Here is a 17,721-nt window from a genome sequence, read left to right as displayed (position 1 = left end):
CTTCTTCCCCTTGGTAGTTGGCACGATTTGGTAGTTGGCACGGTAGTTGGCAGGAGAGCCCTTCAGACTAGCTCGACAGATTGGGTTGTGCTTGAAACTGTGGAGGGCTCACCAAACTGGAAGACTGTTGAGCACCCCATCGTCGATTTGTTTAGTATCGAGGCTGGAGCAGGTCCTGCTCCCGTCGTGGTAGCGGCGGGACCGGCGTTGCTCGCATTCCTCATGTCCATGGCCTCTGGTTGACCGTGGTTGGTCGATGCGTTGCTCGAAGTCCTGGCCGCATCTTCCGGTTTCACCGAGGGACAATGCCCCGAAGATCCAAAAGGGGGGCCCGAACTTGGCAGCTCGGGGCTGAGCTTAGCGCCGAGCATTTTCGAAAAAGTCGAGAGCTTACGAAAACACGTCCGATCGCATCGGTGGCTTCTTTTTTCTCCTGATGGGATGGCATCTCAGAGCACCCTATTTTTTTCTACTTTTTTTTTAATATTTTTTCATTTTTTTTCTTGCTCTCGCTGCTGAACCACGGTGTGCTGAACTCACGAGCAGGGGCACGCCGGACGGCGGACGGACATACGGACATGACTAGCCCCTATGGAGCTTCGCGCCTAGAAGAAACTGGGATTGTCAACAAATGATACATTGATGATGCCATCGAATCGTTTATTTCAAATGAAGAAGTAGCAGATAAATTTAATAACGCCATAGAAAGTAGCGACCGAATCGTAAGGCATCTATCTATGCTGAATTTCAGAACTCAGCCTGCAAATCAACGGATAAAGAAACCGGAGAAACTCGAGAAAGAAACCTAATACTAAAGGCGAGTCATACATTCCATATGCCACACATCATATATCATGCTGGTATGTGATGACATAATTATCCGGGGATTGGTTTTAATCATGTTCGACCCATGTTCGCTTCGTACATTTGTATTTTTCGAGCATGTCTGCGGACGACTTTTGTATGACCAATATGACAGGGCCGTCATGCAAGAAAGGAACAACCTCAAACGGAGTCCGCAGACGGTCTTTGTCAGATGCATTACCAGTGACCACGGCTTTAGTGAAACAACGTAACCGATATCGGACATTATTCTCCATCTGACCGCACCTCGAGAGAGCAATGCAGCTTCACGTGACTTCCCGTAAAAGGAGTTGCTATTTCGGACCTCTCACCAAAGAGTCCGGCGTGTACTCCGACATTTAACCGGTCACAGAAGACCAACCAGATCAACAGAGGGATTATTGACACGTAATACTGGAGCGACAGATCTCTGCAAAGCGAAACAGGACGGCTTTTGCTTGCAAGCGACGTCAACAGAGACTGCGGTCTACATGTTGACTGCGAGGCGTGTCAAGGCAGGTTCCGCAAAAAAGAATGTAAACTAGACTGGTATGCAGATCCGCACCTAAAAAGCAACGGCTGTAATTTGACGAAGCAGAAGAAACGTGTCAGGTAGAGCAAGAAAGGGTGGACGAAACTGAACTGTACAAAAACGACTAGCCAAATTATCTTGAGGTTGAATTTCAGACGGCTGTTCCAACAGAAGAAATTATCTCATAGACAAGGTAGACAAAACAAGGAAACCAGACGAATATGGGGATAAATATAACGGTGCTATTGTAAGGAGACATCCCAAAAAGAAATTCAGGAAAAGGGGACACGCGTTGCTTCTTGTCACCATGCACGTGGGTCTGTCTCTGTCATTGGGGGAACAGTAGGGAGGGGACTCGGTCGTTCGACCTTCAGTGCGAGCTGCCTACTTTCGACGACAACTCGAGTGCGCGTACCGCGGAGCCAAAGCTCGGATGAAGGCATGCGTGGCGTGTGCTGGAGGCCAGGCGTTCGAAATGCACGCTCTGAAGTTCTGATTGTGTGAGAGGCGGTACAAGGGGATACCCTGTCCACTTGAAATTCGAGTATAACAACGAACGGTAGAATCGCTGGCCAGGTTCTAGATTGTACGAGAATTTGGAATCAAAAGACGGGACTAAAACACTTTTCATAACAACGAGCTTTCATGTTTTTCTCAAGGAACTTCATTTAAGCTTTAGCCAAAACGCAGCCAACGCTGCAAGATAATTGGACCAGTCAAATAGCCTCAAAGGCGCATGTCACTACACTCCCTTTTTTATGAGTTCAGCGATGATAGAAGACGTACAAGTCGAAGCATCACTTCATTTCAGCTTTAAGCCCACACGCAGCCAACGCTGCAAGATAATTGGACCAGTCAAATAGTCTCAAAAGCGCATGTCACTACACCCCCTTTTTTATGAGTTCAGCGTTGATAGAAGACGTACAAGTCGAAATATCACGAATGCCATGACGGTGTGCTTTTGACGTTATCTGATTCTTCCGTCCAGCTCGTAGAGTCGGGTGCGTCTGGACTTAAGGTGGAAATGAAGTATTGATGGCGCAGCACCGGTTCGGTGGCACATCCCTCGGGCATTCACAAGAATAGAGAGTTTTAATAGATGGTTCCGTTACTTTCAATAACGATACCTGATAACGATACGATACATGCAGAAAGGCGCCGGCGAAGTATCGGAACGATCTTCGTAATATACATTTCTTGCTTAGACTAACTCAACTCACTGACGTCACGACACTACGGTGGCGCTGCTGTCGGTACTGTTCATGCGCAAACCTCTCATTCTTCCCGAATTTGATTTCTGCGCATGCGCAGTGCCCACACCTCGTTTGGGCGAAGCGGACTCGTTTATAACCACTGTGTTGGTGTATGCGCTAAGTACAAAGATGAGAGAGGATAGGCTAAAGGGATACTGAACCGAAATTTGGATTTTGTAAAATAAGGTCAGGGAAGCGTTGAACGGGACGCTAAGAACTCCAAGACCTCACGCAGACGTTGATATCTCAAACGGATGGCCGTATTTCTGGAAAAGAAGGACGCGTCCAAGCAAGGGCACTGATGTCACGATCCTCCTGGAACAGCTGAGAATGAGGGGAAGCGGCCTCTCCGCTCTCCTCCTCGCTTCATTTTACCAGCTCGACGGGACGAAGCGAGGAGGAAAGGGAATGAGAACCGTGACGTCACAGACCTCGCCGGCCTCTTTGGCCGGGTTCAATCGCGCATTTATTAAAAAACAAAATATGGTCATTTGTTAGTTATTTCACTGTATAAGAGGTGTTTTTGGGTTCTGCAGCGTCCCGCCTATCGCGCCAGCCATGTTTTGTGCGATGAAAATTTCAGTTCAGTATCTCTTAATGTTAGTGCAGATTATGAAACTTATTTTGAAAAAAAAAAAACATACAAAAATCATGTAAAAATGAAAGAAGAGGACAAAGTACACTATCTTTACTTGTGTGCCCGGCATTGATAAGTGAACGGAAAATCCACTGTACCATGGAAGACAGACAACTCTTGTCATGTTTTTCAGTGATTGCAACTTGGTATCTTTTTTTTTTTAAATCCTGCCGAGCTCTATTAATTGCATGCAAGGGCACTTTTCTGGGGGTACTCTTACCAGTACATTCCGAGTGGCATGACGAATCTCTGGCGAACTTGGGAATATTGTCCATTTCCCTCCCTGTAGAAAAAAAAAATAAAGATCGTTGCAGCTTTTCCATCCCATCCCACCAAACGTGATGAAATGCGGTGGCTATACAGGAACATTGTTAATGAAAACAATTAGGAAAGGAAATGATACTATGATGAGATGGTTGTAATATTCCGTACACATCAAGGACGACGTCAAGGGTGGAGTCAAGAAAAACGACGACGACGTCGCAGAGTACGATATCAAGAACGACCTGACGAGGATGTGGGGAAGGAGTAATAAGCGTGTACTCCGAGGAAATGAGCTGAGACAAGGAGAAGCAACTGGTTCGTGCGTTCTACTGGCATGCATCTGTCTCCAGGCGCGCGGGTGTTGCGCGCCCGAGAACATCCTCTTTTATTTTTTTTATGCTGAGTGCTCAGCGCATGTCACGCTCCGCATCTGTGGCCACTACAAATATGCCCCCCCCCCCCCCCCCCCTTGGTAGGATTTATGCCGGATTTGATAAATCCTGCCAGTGAACTGCCTGTGTTGTGGAGACTTGGGAGGCAGGGGTTTCCTCAAGATGTGCCGGCTTGAGGCGGTTAAGGGCTACTGTATCGTCCTTGCCGTTGATGCGAAGTACAAACGTGTCCGTTCTTCACTCAATCAGAGGAAACGGTCCTTGGTAGTGAGGACGCAATGGCTTTCTTTGATGGTCTTGACGTACGAAGACGTGGGCGACAATTTTGAGGTCTCCGGTGACGTATGGAGATTTACTTCAGTCTATTTGAGTCGGAATCGGTCAAACATTGTCGAACGGTTCGCGGAAAGTTTCGGCATAACCTTCGGACCGGTAGCACGATGTGTCGGACTCGAAGAAATCCGACGGCAACCTGAGTTGAGTGCCATCTACAAGTTCGGCGGTGGAGCACCCCATATCCTCCTTGAGAGCCGTGCGAATGCCAAGGAGCACTAGGGGCACTTGAAGAACCCACTCGTTCGGGTTTCCGTAACCCATCAAGGCCGATTTTAGATGACGGTGAAAGCGTTCCACGACGCCAAGGGACTGTGGATGGTACGCTGTAGTACGTATCCTTGTTGTGCCGAGGGTGTTCGTCAGCTCTTTCAAGAGCGACGACTCGAATTGCCCTCCGTGATCCGTGACGATCTCAGAAGGACATCAAAATCTGGACGCCCATGTTGAGATGAAGGCGGCAGCGACAGTGGAGGGAGTGATGTCCGGTAATGGCGTCGCCTCTGGCCATCGGGTGAACCTGTCAATGCAGGTAAGAAGGTAGCGATGTCCTTGCGGTGGTGGGAGAGGTCCGACCAGATCCAAATGCACCTTGTCGAACCTTGCATCGGGTTGAAGAAGGGTCCTGATTGGAGGCACAGGGTAACAATGCACTTTCGCTTGTTGACTGGGGACACAGGAACGAGCCCAGGCCCGGATGTCGGACTTGATGCGAGGCCAAACGTATCGACTCGTCATAAGTTTTTGTGTTGCATGAACACCCGGCTGTGAAAGGCTGTGGGTGGCGTCGAAAAACTTGCGACGCTGAAGTGTGGGCACTAACGGTCGTGGTTTTTCAGTTGCCACATCGCAAGTGACGGTGATGTTTCCTGGAAATGTGACGTCCTGCAGTCGCAGAGAGGAAGACGTGCGTAGCACCTTGAGCTCCTCATCATTGACTTGCAGACGAGCAAGTTCCGCAAGATCTGGAATCGGTGGTAATGACACCGCGTCAATGCGGCTCAGGACATCAGCAGGCACGTTGTCGACACCTCTTACGTGTCGAATATCTGTGGTGAACTCCCACAAAAAAGTCAACTGTCGATCTTCCCGAGGTGTATAATGGAAGCCGGCGTTGGCGACGGCATTGTTCAGGGGCTTGTGGTCTGTCCAGATGGTGAATGCTCTTCCCTCAATGAAGTGTCGAAAGTGTCGGACGGCCAAGTAGGCGGCGAGCAATTCACGACCACACACACAGTACCGCGTTTGTGCGGGTTGAACCTTCCTTTAAAAGAAGGCAAGCGGCTACCATTGTCCGTTGACTTGCTGTTGTAGTACGGCTTCTACGGCGGTACCTGAGGCGTCGGTCATAATCGACGTTGGAGCAGCATGCATAGGATGTTGCAGGACAATGGTTTCTGCCAGAGCTCTCTTTGCCTCACAAAATGCTTGCTCAGCTGCCTCATTCCAGACAAGAGGAGAAGTTGAGCGTCCCTTCTTGCCATGGAGAAGAATGTCGAGTGGATGAAGGAACAAAGCGTCTCTAGAAATTTACAAGGCCAATAAATTGGCGAAGCTTGGTTAGTGAAGTTGGCCGCTTAAAGGGACCATGAAATGACTTTTTTACTTTTTCCAGATAACTTTTACAATAAACCGTCAATGTTCACTGAATGCCGAACAGGCATCCGTTTTCGTCTCGGTTTATTAACTTCTACACAAAAAATTAATGAAATATCGACTTTTTCTTGACCGCAAAACAAGCTGTGACGTACGATGTTTCCGGAACCGGAAGTTCTCTCTGCAGTAGGAGATGGGAGCGTTAGCGAGTTGGGGTGCGCCGGTGGGTTTTACTGCGCCGATGTCTGCGACGTATTTTCTGAATCGGCGCCTCTCATCGCCGCATCGCAGCTGAGCGAAATTCAATGAGATACGTTGCGCTACAGCGACAGCATGGGACTAGTCCCATACGCCGGTATGCCTGTTGGGAAGTGCAGATGGGAACAATTTGCCGCGGCGTTTTTCGCGGTCTCGGAGATGCAGGAGCGAGCCGACGTTAAAAAAGACACGTTTGAACTGTCAGCAAGAGCCACGTAAATACCTGTTCACACTCGGAGCGGACGCGCGCGTTTGATGAAGTGCTGTATTCGCGCTGTTGGTAAGCGCTTCGGGACCGATCTCGATACTGACGCGACACTCGGCAAAGAAAGGTTGGACCGGTATTGCACGTATACCTCCCACGAACTGTTACAGCTCGACAGTGACGTGCAGTCTGTCAGAATAAAAATGGCATACCAATAACAAAGTGTACATACCGTGCTACGAAGGTAATCCATACAGCGTTTATTTCAGCTCTATATCACACAAAACAAGGAGAGGATCGACGAGGGTCCCTTTTCGACGAGTGTTCGTCAACACTGCCTCGGAAAACAAGGGGAAGAGATTGACCTCACCTCTTAACCTAAAATTGAGGTCAGCGATCAAACTATAATACGGAAGGGTCCACAAGGGTAGCGCGGGCATATTCCATTCAGTACGCCAGCCGGTCGTAGGCAGACGGTCTTGCGACGAAGCAACGCTGCGCCGAGTCGGAGTGCCTGCTAGGCCTATATTCGGAGAGCTTCGTCGGAGCGGGATTCGCGGCTGTTGTCGCTCTTCTCGGGTGTTTGTGGATCCAGCGTTCTTGTTCGTCGTGGTTTGTTTTAAGTACATTTCTTTCTTGCTGCTTGAAGTCGGCACGCGCGAGATGAACACGTAGAAAAATAAACGTTCAGTCAGTCAGAGTTTTGAGAGGAAGGAAACCAAAGGAAATAACCATTCTGAACTTGGCCCTGCCCTACTGCGCACGCGCAGTAGTTGCTTCGTTTACCACACGATAGATGGCGCTTGGCTCTCAGCATTATCAAATTTGGCAATTTTCGCCACACATCTCTAATTATGCTACAAAATGTGGATCTGAATATTATTTAACAAAACTTTTAGGAAACATTCGCCGGCTATTTATTGTTTACGATCGCGGTGCTGGTGAGGTAGGCTCTTACCCAATAGGCGATGTGGATTCGGCTGACGTGCACCGTTTCTGCGTATGCATCGTAGTGAAAAGGCAGAGCTTTCGAAGGAAAGAAGTCGCAAAAGAGTCCAGTTTTCTTTTAAAAGTTCTATAGCAAATAATTTTTTTTGGCTCCCTAGTCTTGTGTTTTTGTGTTCCTTTTCACACCTTTTACGACGTGCGGTGGATGAAATTCGATTTTAAAATCATTTCATGGTCCCTTTAAGGCTGCGGTCCCACGGCAGCCATCTTGAACAAGGCGTTAGTTCAACCAATAGATGGCGACACGCACCCGTGGGGTGGCCGAAACATTGGTTCACAGTGGGATGGCCCGAGCACCATCACGTTCCCCTCGTGGCCTTGCTCGCGCCGCTGCCAGCTGTGCTCAGCTAGCTCAAGTATCTCAAGTAGCGTGGCCCAGTAAACGAATGTATGCGAGAATGTCAGGCTGCGTATAAATTGTTTTCTGATATAGGGAGATGCGGTTCGGCGGGTGTAACGGGCTTTCGCAATAAATCTTACCAAGAAGGAATCAAATGTTGATTGACGCGTCAATATTCTATCAATGAAAATTTCCTCTGCAGGAATGCACGCTCAGTAGACTCAATCTTCCAAGACACCAGTGGAAGCGGACAACTAAACGGCTTCGGGATTTACGGTACATACCTCACCATTTTAATGACGACTAAAATAATGTCACGAACTATTGTGTTTCACGGGGTCCGGAAGATGTTCTAAAGGTTGTTACAATATAGTTCCCAGAAACTTTCTGGAAAGACTCGAAGTCTTCGTTGAGTCCAACGCCATCATGAACAGTAACTGAAATCGATCCACTATTCAGTCGGTGGGTGGCGAAACGTATCCGCATCTGCGGAGTCATGGTCGATGCGCACTCTAACTGGCTGGAAGTTTACACGATGCCTGCCACGACATCCAAACACGTCATTGACGTTCTACGGTCTCTTTTACCTACTTCTGCCCTACTGAAAATACTTTTTCTCTGATCAAGCGCCAAATCTTGCTTCAAATGAAATAAACAAGTTTTGAAGAAAAAAAAATAAAACGGCACCAGGCATCACATTAGTGCACCATACCATCCTACAACTAACGCGCAAGCAGAACAGATGGTGTGGGAAACGAAAAAAGCCCTTTTGAAGCTTACGGAAGAAGCAGTTCAGTGAAGAATCGCCAGGTTCTTGTTCCAGCAGCACGCGACGGTCTCATACTACACGGTAAAACACCCACCGAAGCAATATTCGGCGGACGAAGAGCCACACCCCTCGATCTGATGATACTATGGCCTTCGAACAAAGATCGAGAGATTCCCAGATCGGGGAGTGATGGCAGTTTATTCGGTCAGACAACTCGTCTACGTGAGGAATTTCAGCGGAAGTCGGGCCTTCCATGTAAAACTTGAGTAGAAAAGGCTCTATGTTGATTGACCAGAAGGTGTCATCGATCTGGATACTTTGGATACCAATGCCCTTGAGTGTAAATATAACTAAATCACAAAACTCTCAATGTGTATTGTGTAACTGCCTTTGTATTTGGTAGTAGAGTCTATGGTGGTGATTTGGTCCTTTCACACCAGGCTCCTTTTTCTTATTTTTCGCCGCACACTCCTTTACGGTTTAAGTATGCTTCAAGAATCTTTTGGACTTTACATCAACGTTGACTTTACGTCAACGAGGCCATTTGTTCCAAGTAGTCAATCAGAGAATGCTGCTAGAACTCCGTCACTCATATTAACGAATAAGCCGCACTTCTGCAGAGTGCAGTTTTCCTGTTCCATGAGCAGTTGTAAAGCAGCATCCTCATTGATTCTACCATATTCTGTTAAGGGTGAAGAAAGTCTTTGGGTACACGATACTTGAAACAAGTCTGGCACTGTACGTTGTGGTTCGACACCCACTAATGTCGTCGTCCTTATAGAGCCTCACCATTTAATCATTACCTGGTCACCTCATATTGCTCTTCATCAACAGTAAGTACAGTAGGCTACCGCCATATTACAATCCAAGAATTGAAAAATTCAGTCGTTCAGTCCTTCAACAAACTTATTATTTATATAATGTTATTACGTTACATTACCTCGAGACGATCGACGTCCATCGTCGATCTTTAAATACTTATACCTGTATATAAATTAGACGCACAAGGGGGGGGGGGGGAGGGGGGTCGGTGGCCGAGTGCATGGTCTAGCGCACACCAGCTCAGAGCACTGCAGAACCTTCCCCGCCCCTGCCCGTTTCTATCTGGAAGAGCATCGTACCGGCGAGCGGTCGTGTATCCCTACTGCGTGGTGCACGTTAAAGACCCCAGGTTTGCGGTTGTACGGCACTGGCTAAATTGCTCATCTACAGCTGAGACACCAGACGCCCAATGAGGCGGACTAACTTCCGGCTGTATAAACATACACACAACAATTTGCAATTAGACGCATAAACACAAAGAACACAGCGTGCCGCCTCTTTTCTTTGGATGCCTTTTTTAAACCAGCGAAAGCTCGCGCGTTCTCTCTTTTGAGACGGTTAGAACGGTCGCTCATAAAACCCGCGTTTCTCCTACCCGGGTCTTCATCGGCTTTACAATGAACTCCTCCAAGACAAAAGTACCACACAACTCCGCTCACTTCTAAGCCTGGACATCTACAAAGCCTTTGGTAACATCTCGCATGACTTCATACTCAGTACCCTCAGAGAGACGCAGTGCGGCCCTCGAATGTATAACTACATCCGCAACTTTCTATCGAACCGCACGGCCGCCTTTAAAATTCCCGGACACATCTCCACACCTTTTCCGTTACATCAAGGAGTACCACAAGGCTCCATCCTCTCCCCCACCATTTTCAATCTTGCCATGAGCAAACTTCCCGCACAACTCGACACCATCCCCCACCTCAAATTCTCCATTTACGCCGATGACGTTACCTTATGGACCAACACTGGCTCCCCCGGCCAGCAGGAAGAGACATTGCAACACGCCTGCGACACTGTCGCACGCTATGCCATTAGTATAGGTCCGGCCTGTTCTCCATCTAGATCGGAACTCCTCGTCATCTCCAACCGCAAAAACAATCCCGACAGGCAGCTGATCACCGTACACCTCGACGGCACTCCCATACCCCAACGCCCGCACATCAAGCTCTTAGGCCTCACCATCCAAAACAACGGTGCAAGCGATATCCCCGTCTCCACCCTCTACAAACAAGTAAATCAAATCACACACATCCTCGGCCGCGTTTCCCGGCGCCACAGAGGCTTTAAAAAGAGCGACATGAGACAAGTCATCGAAGCTCCCATCTACTGTCTCGTACTCTACCATATCCCCTACACCCCACTCACTAACCGTCAACTCAAACACCGCCAGACACAGCTTCGCAAACCCACCCGCCTTGCTCTCGGCGTGCCACAGTACGCTCCCCTAGAGCACTTCACAACAGATGGACCCCTTCAACACACTCGAGCAGCGAGTCGACTTGCACCGACTGGGTCAACAGCAACGCCTAACCACGTCCCTGCAGGGTCGCTACATTCTCAATTCTCTCGGTTACGACACCCTGCACCTCCCTCCCATCGAAACAACCACACCTCCCTGGGACACCATACCCCAAATCACCGGACTCCCCATACCCAAACATATGAATCCCGACAGCAGCCCGAAACGCCGCAAGCACAGAGCCAAACTCATACCCCAAAAACTCGCCACACTTCAGGCACAGCAGCACCTCATCTACTACACAGACGCCAGCTACGACCGTGGCACCAAACTCGGCCGCACCGCAATTCACTGTCCCCAGACCAACACAACGCTTAGGCTAACATACACCGAAGCGCCTTCGGCAGACCTCCTGGAGACTCAGGCGCTGTGCTCCGCCATTCACCATGCCATCGCCAACCCCCACGAGGGACACACCTCCATCACTGTCCTGACAGATTCCCAAAAAGCAGTTCGCACAATTCAGTACAACCAACTCCCCAACTACATGTCGCGCGAGCTTCGAGCCGCCCTCAACACCACCCCCCCACCCTTCGCTTCTACATCTACTGGATCCCTGACCACGCTTTAATCCCAGGCAATGAACGAGCACATTCACTTTCCCGAGTCACTTCCACACCGGGACCTGCGATTGACTGGCCTACGTCCTATGATCCCCAACTCCAGCGCAATGAATACCATCAACAGCGCTCTGACACACTCCAACAACTCCGCGAATCCAGACTCGCCCTCGTACCACCGCCTCCCACACTCTCTCGACAACAGGCCAGCACAATACGCCGAGCACAGACCCACACGCTATCCTCCCCACACTATACTCATCTCTTCCAAGGCGCTCAGGGCACAGCTAAGTGTCCCTTCTGCACTGGCTACCCAAATAACACGCACACCTACTGGCAATGCCTCCATGCACAACCATCCATCCGCTCTACACTTTCCAAGCTCCCTCCCGGGCTTCGGCCCACGACATGGAAAGAGTGGCTCTCTCCCACAAATCATCAACACGTGCCCGCCATCTTCGACGCCCTTCTTCACCACATCACAGCCATCGAAGAGAAGATGAGGGCATCGCAAGACGCCACCAATCCCCCATGATCCACCTATCCTCACCCTTCTGAATGGCGTTCTCCTGGACAACACTTTGACACCCTGAACTGAGGGTCAATAAAGATGTTTTCTCCCTCTCTCTCCTACCCGGCCGCTTCTTCCTCTCATTATGTGTAGTTGGTTATAACTAAATAAGCTATAATAATGGTGTATTGTTCTTATTTATTTTCAGTTTCAGTTAGGGAAAAGAAGTTTCGCGGGAACTACAGCCAATAAATGAGATGCGTTTAGTCTTTAGAGTATCGGCACTCTCTTCCCCGACAGTGTTGTGAACGCCACCATTTTGGGTCTTGTGCAGAGCAAACCCAACTGCCGATCGTCATGATTCAAAAGTGAGACTTCCTCAGCATTAGATCCGGTGTCAGGAGGCTGATGCAATATTGTCACGGGTGGTGACTAATAAACAAGAAATAAACAGGAATAAATAAACGTTTAATGTGGCGAACTTGTGCCAAAAATAAAAGGGTACAAAAGATAATAACAGAGCGTCGCGGGCGTCGAAGTCGGCGTAGCAGCAGAGTCGAGCGCTGGGGCGAAACTGACCCCGCTCGCCTTGCGGAATCCCTTATGTACCCTCGTGCGTTTCTGGATCGTTCGGCGTAGAAGGTTCGGCGCGTGGAACGTTCTAACCTCGAATCAGCAAGACGGTTCTCGAATTCACCAGAACCTTACATTACAGTGTCAACAAAAATGCGTCTCCGCGGCCAGGAATCGAACCCTGGCTTTCAGTGAGGGAAGCAAGCGCGATAACCGTTAGGCCACGCGCGCGCTGCCTGCTTGGCCAGCTGCGCGCGCGGCATTACTCCCCCCTTTAAAAAGTGCATCGTCCCCATGCAATCCGAAAACAAAACAAATAAAAATAACGGAAAACTAAAGAGTCATTTGGAACACATAAGGTCCACACTCCTATCGAGCGTAGTACGGCTTCAGTCGCACGACGTGGACGACTTCCGGACGTGGAGGGCGGCGTGACGAAGTCCGTGTTCCGTCGGGCATCACTTCGTAGTTCAGATCCCCGAGTCGACGAAGCACTTTGTAGAGTCCAAAGTATCGTTTCAGCAATTTCTCACTGAGGCCGCGGCGACGGATGGGCGTCCATACCCACACCCTATCTCCGGGCTGGAAGTGGACGTCCCTGCCGACGGAGGTTGTAGCGGCCGGCGTCGACGCGTTGCTGGTCTTGAATCAGGAGTCGGGCGAGCTGGTGAACTTCTTCGGCGCGTTGAGCAACCGCCTGGGCGTCGTCGCTCTCGTTGTCAGATGGCTCATGGGGCAGCATGGCGTCCAGCATGGTCGTTACCTCCCGACCATGTACCAGCTGGAAAGGGGTGAATCCAGTGGTCTCTTGAACCGCCGTATTGTAGACGAACGTGACGTAGGGCAGCACCTCGTCCCACGTCTTGTGCTCTACGTCGACGTACATAGAGATCATATCGGCGATTGTCTTGTTGAGTCGCTCCGTCAGCCCGTTGGTCTGCGGGTGGTACGCAGTTGTACGACGATGGCTGGTGTGACTGAGACGGAGGATTTCTTGGGTCAGTTGTGCCATGAACGATGATCCGCGATCCGTAATCAGAACTTCTGGAGCGCCGTGCCGGAGGACGATGGACTCAATGAAAAACTTGGCAACTTCCACAGCAGTTTCCGAAGGAAGAGCTTTCGTTTCGGCGTACCGCGTGAGATAATCTGTGGCGACGATGATCCAGCGGTTCCCCGACGTCGAAGGCGGAAAAGGACCAAGTAGATCCATTCCGATCTGCTGGAAGGGTGCAGTTGGAGGAGAAATAGGCTGCAGGAGTCCGGCCGGCCTCGTCGGAGGTTTCTTGCGTCGCTGGCACTCGTGGCATGATCGTGTGTACAGGTGGACGGTCTTGGGGAGCTTGGGCCAGTAATAATTTTCACGAATACGGGCCAGTGTCCGGCTGTATCCAAGGTGTCCGGACGTCGGGTCGTCGTGACATGCTTGAAAGATCTCCCCTTGAAGGTCGGTCGGGATTACCAGCAGCCACGGCGAGTTGTTGTCCCCGAAGTTCTCTTTGTAGAGTACACCTTGTCGAATGGCGAAGGTCGGCACGGCTCGTGAGAAAACACGGGGTACGGTACCGCCGCGCCCTTCCAGGTGCTCGATTAAGGCTCGCAGCTCCGGATCGTCTCGTTGACATCGTGCCATGTCATCGGTGTTCACTGCCCCTAGAAAGCACTCGTCATCATCGTCGTCGCTGCTGCCGGAAGGTGTTTCGACAGGGGCCCTGGACAGGCAGTCAGCGTCGCAGTGCTTGTGTCCTGACTTGTAAACGACAGTCATGTTGAACTCTTGTAGCCGGAGGCTCCATCGAGCGAGGCGTCCTGACGGGTCCATGAGGTTCGCAAGCCAGCAGAGCGAGTGGTGGTCCGTAAATACGCGGAACGGGCTTCCGTACAAGTACGGACGAAACTTCGTGATTGCCCAGACGACCGCAAGGCATTCTTTCTCAGTTCTGGAGTAATTTTTCTCTGCCTTGGACAGTGTCCGACTTGCGTAGGCGATGACTCGTTCGGTGCCTTCTTGTACTTGAACTAGTACCGCGCCAAGTCCTGCGTTACTTGCGTCAATGTGAATCTCGGTGTCCGCATCCTGATCGAAATGTCCAAGAACCGGAGGCGTCTGGAGTCGTCGCTTCAGCTCGTCGAATGCCTGCTGCTGTTCCTCGGCCCATTCGAACCTCTCGGCGTCCTTCGTAAGGTTTGTGAGCGGTGCGGAAATCCGTGCGAAATCCCGAACGAAGCGACGATAGTAGGCGCAAAGTCCAAGGAATCTTCGCACGGCCTTTTTGTCTGTCGGCACTGGAAATGACGCGACGGCGCGAGTCTTCTCAGGGTCTGGGCGCACGCCTTCGTTGCTAACCACGTGACCTAGAAACTTCAGTTCCTCATAGGCGAACCGACACTTTGACGGCTTGAGGGTGAGTCCAGCGGTCCGTATGGCTTGAAGAACAGTTCGTAGTCGTCGCAAGTGCTCGTCGAAATCGCTGGAAAACACCACGACGTCATCGAGGTAGACCAGACAGCTCTGCCACTTCAGTCCTGCCAGTACGGTGTCCATAACACGCTGGAAAGTTGCTGGCGCCGTACATAGTCCGAAGGGCATTACCTTGAACTCGTACAGCCCATCCGGCGTGACGAAAGCTGTCTTCTCTCGGTCCCGTTCGTCGACTTCGATCTGCCAGTAGCCGCTCTTCAGGTCCATCGATGAGAAGTATCGAGAGTGGCGCAGCCGGTCTAACGTGTCGTCGATTCGGGGGAGTGGGTAGACGTCTTTTTTCGTCACCGCGTTCAGCTGCCGGTAGTCCACGCAGAACCGAAGCGTTCCGTCCTTCTTAACCAGTACGACTGGAGAGGCCCACGGACTGCTTGATGGCTGGATTATGTCGTCGTTCAGCATCTCTTGAACTTGCTCCTGGATCACCTCCCTTTCTTTAACGGAGACTCTGTACGGTGATCGATGCACAGGGCGCGCATCGTCCTCGGTAATGATGCGGTGCTTCGCAACGGCTGTTTGGCGTACCTTCGACGACGTCGCAAAGCAGTCACGGTATTCGGCGAGGAGGTTAATCAGCTGCCGTCGTTTCGGGTCCGGAAGCTTAGGGTCGATGTCGAGTTGCGCTGGCGACGTACCGTCTTGCTGAGGTGGCGAGGGTTCATCAGTAATGGCGGCGATTTCGGCGGAGTTTCGGAGATCCTCGACGTGGCCAACGGCTGCACCTTTTGTGAGGTGTTGCGTTTCATTTCGGAAGTTCGTCACGAGGACCACAGTGCGGCCATCCTGAAGTTCAGCTACTCCTCGTGCGACGCCTATTCCTCTTCCTAGGAGCAACTGGAGGTTACCTTCCAGAAGAACTTCGCTACGGGTAGCTGCATCGGTCATGACGGGTACGACAACACTTGATCGCGGCGGCAGATTCACGTGGTCGGCAGCGACTCGGACGGTGGCTGACGCAGTTTGGAGTTTCTCTGAAGGCGGAACAGGTGTCCGCAGCGTCAATCTGTTTTCTCCAAGGTCGATGATGGCGCCGTATTCACACAAAAAGTCCATGCCGAGAATGACGTCTCTGGAACAGTCTTGTAGAATGACGAATTTCACAGGACACGTCTCGCCGTGAATTTCGACGCGAGCGGTGCACCTTCCAACAGGCGTGATGAGGTGTCCTCCGGCGGTTCGTATCTGCGGTCCATCCCACGGCGTCGTGACTTTTCGAAGGTGGCGAGAGAGCCTCCCACTCAATACTGAGTAGTCTGCCGCGGTGTCAACGAGTGCCGCTGCGGTTTGGCCATCGATAACAACGTTTAGGTTGTTGGACACCGTTGCAGGCGCGTCGGTGCAATGCGGGGCGTCGAGAGAGTGGGAGCGCTCCGGCGTTCTTGGAGGCTGTTTGCTTCCGTCGTTTTCGGCAACGTCACCTCCAGGCGTTGCCACACTCAGTTTTCCCGACGACGCCGGGGAGACAGGCTCTCTCGGCGGGATCGTGGCGCTGGGGAGGCTGAACGTCGTGGCGATGGGGAGCGGGCTTCACGGCGGAGAGACGACACTGGGGAGGGCGAACGTCGGAGGTACTCCTCGATGTCACGAGGGCGTTCGTCGTACCTTGGGCGCGGGTCGTTCGGGTGGAACCCGCGGAGCCCCAGTTGTCGGTAGGGGCATCGACGGTAAATGTGGCCCGTTTCACCGCAGTGGTAACACAACGGGCGTCGATCGGCCGTTCTCCACACGTCGGTCTTTCGTGGAGCAGCTTGTTCTGGGCGGACGTACGCCCGATCTTCATGGCGTCGTGAATACTGCGGCGCTAGAGGTTCACGTCGAGGTGGCGCCGTATACGGGTGAGCAGGGGGCGGCGGTCGTCGGGTAGCTGCGGCGTAGCTCAGCTTCGGTGGTTCAGGAGCGGCGCTGGCGAGAACTTCTGGCTGCAGCGCCTGCTGAAGTTCTTCCCGGACAATTTCAGCGACTGAGGGCGTAGCCGGGCTTGTGGAAGCAGGTAGCAGCTTTCTGAATTCCTCCCGCACGACGTCCCGGATTATCTCGCGGATGTCCGGGGGGTTGTAGCCGGAAGATGAAAAGTCAGCGACGCCGGGGACTCGGTGATAGTGGGCGGCGCGTGCTTGAAGGGCACGTTCGATGTTGGTGGCCTCTGTGATGAAACCTTCGACCGTGGTAGGCGGGTTCCGAACAAGGCCTCCGAAAATGTTTTCCTTGACGCCGCGCATCAAGACCCGGAGATTTTTCTCTTCGGGAGCGTTTGGGTCGGCCCGATTCATCATGTGGAGAACGTCTTCGACGAAGCTCGTGACGCTTTCGGTCGGCCCTTGGGTTCTCGCTCGCAGGAGTTCTTCGGCACGCTGTCGTCGGTGCTGGTTGGCAAAGGTGCGTCGCAGCTCGGCCTGGAATTCTTCCCACGACGAAATCGACGCTTCGTGGTTCTCGAACCAGGTGCGTGCCGTGCCTTCCAGAGCGAAGTAGACGTTCTGAAGGCACTGGTCCGGAGTCCATGTGTTATGGCGAGCAACTCGTTCGTAATGTTGCAGCCAATCTTCGACGTCCTTGTGGACCTCCCCGTGGAATGGCGTCGGAGTCCGGGGTGCGACGGGAAGGTATACGACGGCGGCGGTGGACGGGTACTGCGACGACTGGTTGTCCATCGTCGGCCTCGTTGGCTGCCTGGTCCGGGTTGGCAGAAGTCCGTATTCCGGGTGTAGACCTTGGGTACGGCGACTGGTCCGAGTTTCAGGTTCCGCGTTGAGTGGTCTTCTCACCGGGCTTGGAATCGGGCTTGCACTGCGGACCCTGGGAGGGGAACGCTGCACGG

The 17,721-nt window shown here is 51.7% G+C and overlaps 1 pseudogene; it reads left to right on the top strand.

Moving 5' to 3' along the window:
• The first annotated feature begins 10,555 nt into the window (after positions 1-10,555).
• Positions 10,556-11,872, top strand: LOC120844451 (annotated as a pseudogene).
• The last annotated feature ends 5,849 nt before the right edge of the window (positions 11,873-17,721 follow it).

Source organism: Ixodes scapularis, unplaced genomic scaffold, assembly GCF_016920785.2.
Source record: "Ixodes scapularis isolate PalLabHiFi unplaced genomic scaffold, ASM1692078v2 PGA_scaffold0__279_contigs__length_252992795, whole genome shotgun sequence".
NCBI classification, from domain to species: domain Eukaryota; kingdom Metazoa; phylum Arthropoda; class Arachnida; order Ixodida; family Ixodidae; genus Ixodes; species Ixodes scapularis.
This window is presented reverse-complemented; position numbering and strand designations above follow the sequence as displayed.